This window comes from Neopelma chrysocephalum, unplaced genomic scaffold (genome assembly GCF_003984885.1).
Source record: "Neopelma chrysocephalum unplaced genomic scaffold, ASM398488v2 Primary Assembly neopelma1_72, whole genome shotgun sequence".
NCBI classification, from domain to species: Eukaryota; Metazoa; Chordata; class Aves; order Passeriformes; family Pipridae; genus Neopelma; species Neopelma chrysocephalum.
Window position 1 is genome coordinate 8,080,602 of NW_020897732.1, and position 8,787 is coordinate 8,089,388.

Consider the following 8,787-nt stretch of genomic DNA (forward strand, 5'->3'; position numbering starts at 1 on the left):
ATCCCCTCGCATCCTCAATGTCTTATTTTCCATGGGAAGAAAGCCAGTGGACCAAAAGGATCAATGGTGCCACTCGGCCAGGCTTTTGTTTGGGAAATGGGGTTCTTAGGAGTATCACAGACTGCCTAAGCCCAGCTGTGTCCACACAAACTGTAGGCATAGCAACTTGTTTATCAGTTCAAACACCCAGAGAACAATTAATTTTTTCCTGTATCAGTTTTAAGGATTGGGCCATAAAATCATCTTTCAGTCCGATGCTATTGGACTCAGCTGGATTCAGAGGCAAGTCAAAGTAAACAAAAGACTTCAATTTAATAGAAGAAAAAATCAGCAGAAAAAGGACGAAAGGAATAACTGAAACTCTCTCATTGAACAACACCTTATGATATGGCCCTTGTAAGATGTGTAATATGTTAAACACCCGAGGCAGAACCTAAGGGGGTAATTAATTAGAGCAAGATGACTATGATGCTGTTAGATCAAGAGTAAGAAAAGGATGTTCAAGTCAGCCTTGAATTATCTCTGTCTTGGACCACATTGGAGACATATGTGATATTTGGACCAGATCTCGAAGATTTTTCATGCCCTTATCTTCCTAGGCATGTCTGGATCAGCTTGTGTCTCCAGCTGACTGATGGAAGTCCAGGATACTGCTTATTATGAGGGAAAGTCCAAGCTGAAGTGTACCAGTAAGTACAGTAAACCCAGGAAATTTTGTAATCGAGCTGGTATGATTCTGAGTTTTTATCTGGAAGAGGAGATTTGAATCCCAGTGTTGTCTCACAGGATGGTTTCTTTTTGTGTGTGGTTTTTTTAATTTTTTTTAAAAATTTTTATTTTCTTTATTATACATATCATTAATACAAACTGAGCATTCAGTATTGCCTTTCATTGTTCACTGTGGGGTGGCCCAGGTCCGTAACCCAGTATCTCCTAGTGTGAGTGTAGTTTGCATATCAGAAACTATACAGTTTATAAAACTTAAGGCATTCCCTACAGCTGTACCTTTGCTGTAAATTTTTTTTGTGTGTGTGTTCTATACATCCTATAAATTCTGTGCTGTGACTTTGTGCAAAGAAACTCTATTTTATAAAACACTGTCAAGGTAGGGACTTCTGAAAAGCCAAGACTAGTCTATCAGAGATACACACATAGATAGCACTGGGTTTTTTAAAGCCCCCACAAAAGATGAATTAACATTTCTATCTGAATTCCATTCACTTCAATGGGATAAGGAATTCTCCCAGTAGTGTTTATGCATATAAACATTTGTAGGTTTGGGCCTTGTTTATGACCCAAAGAACTCTGAACACATTGGACTTGGAGTCACCCACCGTGGAAAATACCACTCATTACCCATGGGATTCTTGTTTCACTGCAATTGAATTCAAAGCTCAGTAAAACCCATGGGGCAAAATTATTTTAGAAAATCTTATCTACAAAAGTTTCTACCACATTTATAATCAGATGCCTAAAATGTCAAAAGTAAGAGAACTAATGCAGACAGGGGAAAGAGTTGAAAGATTTTAAATAAATAAAATAGTCATCAGCAAATGACAACCTGAAAATAGTCAGCACTATCAAACACAAACATTAATTAACTCTTTTTATAACAGAAGGGAAGAAACAGAGTAAGTAACAGATTTGATCACTTTGGTTGACAGTTCCCAGGTTATTTAAGACAAATTCATATGACTGAAATGAATTCTTGAAGTAATTTCAAGGACAAGCATTTTAGAAATAAGTAATCATTCTCAATCTCATAATAATTACTTGACTCCAGGAAAAAAGGAAAACTACATTGACATAGTCAGCAATATATTACTTTTAATTAACATGGATGGGATAAATTCATTATGCCCTCTATGTTGAATGCTTTGTTGAAAGGAATACTGTGAATATTGTAAGGGCAAAAGTTGCAAGTGTAAAAGAGCTGTCACTTTATCAAACACAGCGTATGTTTTCAGAAAAGGAAATTGCCTAGAAGAGGAATGCAGGTGCTAGTGCTGATGGAAAGGGCATGAATCCCAAGGATATTCAGTTTAAAGCCGCAAGGTTCAGATCTGCCTTACCATTCATGTTTAAGATGGAAAACTCCCCAAACCAGGCTTCCCTGTGAGGTAAGTGCAGCATTGCTTCAACTCCCATCCTGCATGGGGATGCATGGATAACATATTTTGCTTAAAGTGCTTCCAGGAGGGCATGTTGTGCACAAGAAGTAGCATCTGCATGTTTCAGGAGAAATGGCATGGCAGGAGATCTCTGCATTCCCTGTTTGGTTGCATAACTCTGCTGGTATCACTGTGCCACCCTAACTAGGCCACTGAAACTCTGAGGGTATGTTTGCGCACCGTATTATGCAATTTCATGCAGTGACACCCAAACTCAGACTAAATGATTCTATCTATTCAAGGCAATCAGGCTGTGTGAGCACATTGTTCTGCCTCATGTGTTTTAATCTTTTACAAGCTTATTGAAAGCCAACTGGGCATTTCTACATGGTACTACACTGAGCAATACTGTCATTAACCTGGCGTTCTCCAGGCATGTTTTGCTACCTAGTGCTGTTTCTAGAAATCATTGTGATAAACAATACAGAAAAATGCTTATATACTTGCTTCTCATAGTGGCAGTTGTTAATAGCATCACTTCTGGGAGAAATGTATCAGTTTTGCTGCATGAAGTGAATTGCTGGATTTCTTTTCCCAAAGTTCAGACTTGTTCAGATCTTGAATCTTTGGCACATCAGACTGAGGAGTTGCAGGTTTCTATGGAAATGTCACTCTTCATTCCTGTTCTCAATTGTGTCTAAATATTTTATCAATTAAAACTGTTGAAACTTTTTTCAGTAGAAAATATTCTTCATATAAAATGTCACTTCCACCCCCAAAAAATATTCTCAAGGAAAAATGAATTAATGAAAACCTTACTACTGCTGAAAAGGAAAGATTTTCCCTGGAAAAAAAATCAAAAAATTATCACAAGAAACTATGTTTTTCAAAGAGTTAAAGCTAAGCTCTTTGCTGTTAAAAAATTATACAGAGGGTTATATATAAGCAGAGAACTTCTAAGAGTAAGGAAAGATGTAACATCTGCCCTTAAGAGTTTATAATTTAATTTCTGATGGTAATGACAGAGAGTTAGGGTGCCTGGGGAACAGAAAAAGAGGAATACACAGATAAACCTGCATGCTGAATCCAGGCCATGATGTGGTTTGTCTGTTGGCTTTGCGGGCACAGATATGATCACTTCTTAACCACCTAAAGCCAGTTAAAAGGTTATCCGTGCCACAAAGATTGATGCTGTTAAGATGGGTCAGAAAAAAATTAGCTCAGGACTTAAATCAGCCTGGTGGTTTGGATGGCTGCAGCCTACACTGGGGAGGACACCACCAAAACCCCTGAGAGTCCTTGTCAGCTCTCCCTAGGGAGCAGAGAAATTCCCTCCCCACCCCAAATCTGGTGATTGGTTCAAGAGAAGCACAGGAGCAAGGGGAACTGGTGTGATCCTGAGGTGCAATTCAGTATACTTTCTGTTCTCCTGGAAGGAAGGCAATGTATTGGATAGCTTAAACCTATATGAGGGAGTTTTATTTTTAACTCAGGGATGATCACAGTGTCTCCTAGAAATTCCTCCCTCAAAAAATGTAGAAGATGGAAGATGACTGGTGGCATAGTACTGCAAAGACAGCACAGACACTAAACAACATATTTTCATAGGTGGCAAATACACAGTGTCAACAGAGTTAGCAAAGGTTACTTTCATACTAATCAATTAAGTGTGCCTCACATAAACCTGTAGCTTGGAGCTCCTCTGCCATGAAGGAGCCCATTTCACACTGTTAATTTCCCTTAGTCTCCAGAGCGGGGTGATCACGTGCAAAACCCTTATTGGGACCAGTTTCTGGTCCATAAGTCATACCCAGAAACCATTTGGAAAACGTGCATTAGCTTAAGACAAAACCATACCTGTGAACTGAGCAGAGGTTGGGCAAGGTGACCAAAGGAGTTCCTTTCAGCCTTAATTTTTCTGTGATTTGATGACTATTGTCAGTATGGATCATCAGGTTTCAGTGCTTGAAGTATTCCTTGGTGCAGCCACGTAGTTGTGTCCGCAGAGTCCCTCATGGGGAAAGTCAGAGGCTGTGCTGCCTTGGCCCATCACGGCCTGGAATCACGGTACCATGGAGGCAGGCACAGCCATGGACTTCTGTTCATTTTCTGTCTCAGTGGTCTGGAAAAATGAAAGGCCAGTAACCTGGGAGAACTCCTGACAATGCAAAATCAAAGAACAAGAGAACACAAAATGACCTGGAGTGACTGAAAGAATAAGGCCAGGCAGATGCAATTGTGGAGACTGAGAGAAAAAGATGGGGAGATGAAGTTATGGAGATGAAGGCAGAGGTGTGGAGAAGGAAGACTCGATTAAGGATCTTTTAACACTGTGAGTGTAACTTGGTGAGCACTGGTTGCAGATACAACTCCAAGCACTTCTTGTGCTTCTTGGGAACTCAGAATTAAGCTTTGCCCTAAACAGTTTTTTAGTTGCTTTCCAGTACAGAAGATAATCTTTTCTCAAATTTTCAATGCAAAATTAAAAAGGACTCATGCAAACAGAAATATATCTGATAATTCTTTCTAAGCATTTAGACAATACTTATTTTCCTGAATTCTAGCCATAAGTAATACATATTCTACCTGACATAACTTTTTAAACCGCTGTTTTCAAAGGTTAATCTTCTAAAAACATACATGTATATAACCTGCCTCATACCTGCCCTCTCTGAGTTCTGCTGTCTGTATAAGTGAATGCCTTAATGGAGCAGGGAGATAATTGCAAAGTACCACAGACACTTAGTTTCCATCTGCTAAATACTGGAGCATTTTTAAAGAAGGTGGTAGTGAACCAAACATGCTTTATACTGGCTTGATGCCCAGTGGCTCAAATTTAAAAGAAATGTCCTGAGAGAAAGATTTTAATATTTGAAGTGATTTTTTTTTACTCTTCTATCTTCCCCACCCAGATCTCACTGTCAGGTACTTGGCACTCAGAGTTATTTTAGAAGAAGGCTCAAACTGTAGCCGGGCGACTGTTTTGACCATAGCCCAAATACATTATTCTCTTGAAGACATTGAAAGAGTCATACATGCCATTTCAGGAATCTTGGCTTTCATCACTTACTGACTTTTGGATCCATTGTAAGTTTTTTCTTTTTAAGATGCTGTCACATTCAGCTGTTTCCACTGAACTAATTTTGTCAAAAACATAGGACTGTAGAAAAAGGGCAGAGTCAAGTCCCTTTTTCCTATTGAGACGCTGATAGAAGTTTAAGCACTGTGAATGACTGCTAAAATGTGAGGTGACAAAGATCTACAGAAAAGACCGTTTCTTTCAATTTTTTCAATACCGTTTTTTTCCCCAAGAAAGGAAACCTAAACAAATGTGAATAAAGCCAAACACCCTTTAGCGGCATTTACAAGAAATAAAAATAAATCTTGAACTATGGCTTGATCTGAGCAATATCCAGTTGTGTGCCCAAGCTGGGGCAATGTAGATAAATTTTACACCACTACCCACCCAGTCCTCTCTCTATATTCAACATCCAGAGGCACGGGTTTTTTTATGTCTCTGCTACAGAGACATCAAAGGTCAAACAACTTCACTGATTCATTGAAACTCAAAAATTAATTTCCACTTGTCCCCTCTGAAATTCACCCCATTACGTATGGATAGAAATGGTTTATTATTCTGCAATATAAATGACGAGGATGGGCAGAGTGGTGCCTCATATTTGGAATAAACAACAGGAAGAAGTAATAAATAGTACATTAAAACAAGTCACCTTCCAATGGAAAGCCTACAGTTGACTCCAGGCCTTAGGCTAACAGCTCTTTATATTACAGTGAAGACCATACACTAAACTTGTCCAAGACCCCTGTGAAAATGGAATAGATTCCTAATTTTTTGTCCTGAGAATTTGCATCCCCATATTTTATCTTAACAGCGAAGCATCTTTGCTGTTCTAGAGTGTTCTTGTAAGAGGCACAAAAAGGTTCTTAAAGGAAATAATTTCTTTTACTCAAATTACAGTAGGCATTCACCCAACGTTTATATGTTCATGTGGAACAATTTTGGAAGGGAATAGTAACTGGGACTTGGTTTTGGAAAAAGAAAAATTAAAAATTCAGACACCTACATATTTATACAGATTTCTGCATCTGTGTGTTATCATGTAGAAGTTTTCACAGGCTTCAGAACTGTCAAGTATTAATGATGTAACATCAAGGTAAATTTTAAAATTTTTTGAAACACTGCAGAGTTTATATAATTGTTGGTGTTCCCATCTGAGCAAACACAACTTTCTGTATTTCTCTGGTTGCATAAACAGTAGATGCAATATTAGCTGCAGTGCAAGATCTCTTCCCACGTAAGACCTGGAAAGTTAAAGGGGGACCAGGTGGGGTGAAAATGTAATTCTTGCCATATCTACAGAGGTGAAAATCATGTGTTCCAATCAATCCGATGTCTAAAAAGTGTACTGTGGACAAATAGTCTCTATGAAATTGATTAAACCAACTGATTCTACATAGATTAATTAATCACCATCACAAAGCTGCCATTTTGAATTAATTACAGAACTGTTAGTTGGAGGTGACAGACTCTGTAAGCTTAGTCTTCTACAATGACTGAAAATTCCAGTTTATTACACATTTTCTGAGTTTATTTTTCTTGTGTCTTAGTGAATTATCAACATAAAGTAAATATCAGACATAATAAATGTGATTAAGCATTTCCTCATGCTTAATGGCTGCCTGCATTTGCTTCAAGGTGTAAAGTGTAATAAAATCCTAAGCATGTCACATTACCAACAAATAATCTGAATAAGAAGTGACCTGAATTATAGTAAAAAATGCTGACTGAATACCAAGGTTGCAATCCAATGACAATGACTTGCAAGGAAGACTGGTAGAGTTGTGATGTCCAAATACTAGACCAGGCACATTTACCTATTGCATTCATTCAGAGATAATCCAATTAGGAAAAGTACTAAACCTTCAGAATTCTTTTAGTAGTTATAGTGGGGAAATTAAAAAAGATCATGAGATACAATTCAACCTGGTAAAAAAAAAATCCTCTGCAGAGATCTTAAAAGTTTGGGTTCTGTCTAAAGCATCTCTTATGATTTTTTAACTCTCCTTCCCTCCCATAAAATTGGAGTTGATGGAAATGATGGAATTTATTCTCTTTTGTGCTATAGCAGTTCTTGTGTGCATTGGAGACTGTGGACTATCAAAACTGTGGTTGTAACCCTGAGATTATTAAATGCCCAACTCTCTGTTGAAGTACAGCACTGGAACAGCTTTGATTGGTGCCACCACTTTGTATCTCTCACTGGCCTACTGCCTAGGAAGCCAGGAACAGCTGGACCTTCATCTTCTGTGTCCTCATCCATTCTCCTCTTTGCTTGTATTGCCTACTTTTCCCTTAGGTGTAATACACTTTCTGTTCCTTAAGAAAGGAAAGTCTCCGAAGGGCAATTCTAAGCTCATTACATAGTGAAAGGGAGAAGCACTTCCAAAAGACAATTCACCTACGCTGGAAACATTTCTGAGAGTGGAATATGCTATCTATCTTTGCTGACTAGAGGACATGAATATTTTAGACCTGGCCCTGACTGGTGGGCAGGTAAACATGAGATTACTCAGACTTGTACGTGTATCCTTAGCGCATTGCGAGACCAATGTTTTGGTCTTCAAAAACTGTCTTTTCCTTGCACCTTTTTCTGGGATAAACAAATTTTCCGTTCGCACATCCTCTCTCTCTTTCAAAGGTGATTATTTTTTTTCCTACAATGTGATCAAGAGCAGTAGATCAGCCTCACACAAGTTACTGAAAATAATGAAGGACTTTTCTATAACCTCAGCACACTGATATCCTCGTGTTTTACCATCTTATACTACCAAAATATTTTGGGGTTGATTCCATAGTTTATGAATTCATTTGTGCAGGGACCATATTCATACTGAGCTTTATACAATGCCGATCATAAAGTCAGCACATAATAAGTTAATAATAACAATAGAATGACATATTGAGAGTCTAAAGGTTTATACTTTCAAGTTTTATTTTCTTTTTCAGGAACTGTGAAAAACACCTTCCATACTATATTTTTGTCTGAAGTCTTAATCCATAATTATGGAGAACCAAGGTACCAATGCCAGAGTAACAAGATTAATGCCTTTTTGACAGAATTTAATAATATGGTTTTATAATATTTAATTTTGTTCACAAAATATCTCTCAGTAGGAAACTTCTTTTTACTTACCTAAACATTATTGCTTTAAAACAATTTAATTCATATTTCGTGGCACAAAGAGTTTATTATGAAGACTTGTTGGGAACAGGTTTTTATAGGCTCATGTAGGGATTAGCTTCAACTTAATTTGGATATTCAACCAATTTTGACAAGTATAGTCCACTGTGGGCTAATAATACAGTCTTTAATTCATTTATCCTCTCTTAAATGCTCCAAGGCCTTTAAAACCATGTTACATATGTAGCCTGGATAACAAAACTCATGTTGGTTTTGGTTTTGATGTCTAGAGAAACTATTCAACGACCAGTGCAGCTGATAATGTTTTTGCCTAAGTGAAATGAGGGTGAGGGCTGTTATGTAAGCAGAAAATATTGTCCTCAGCAGCAAAAATTCAATCTGCAGTACCAAGCTTTCTAGACAACACATGGGGTAGCAGAAAGCCCTGCCTCTCTGCTGTGAACCAACAGCAA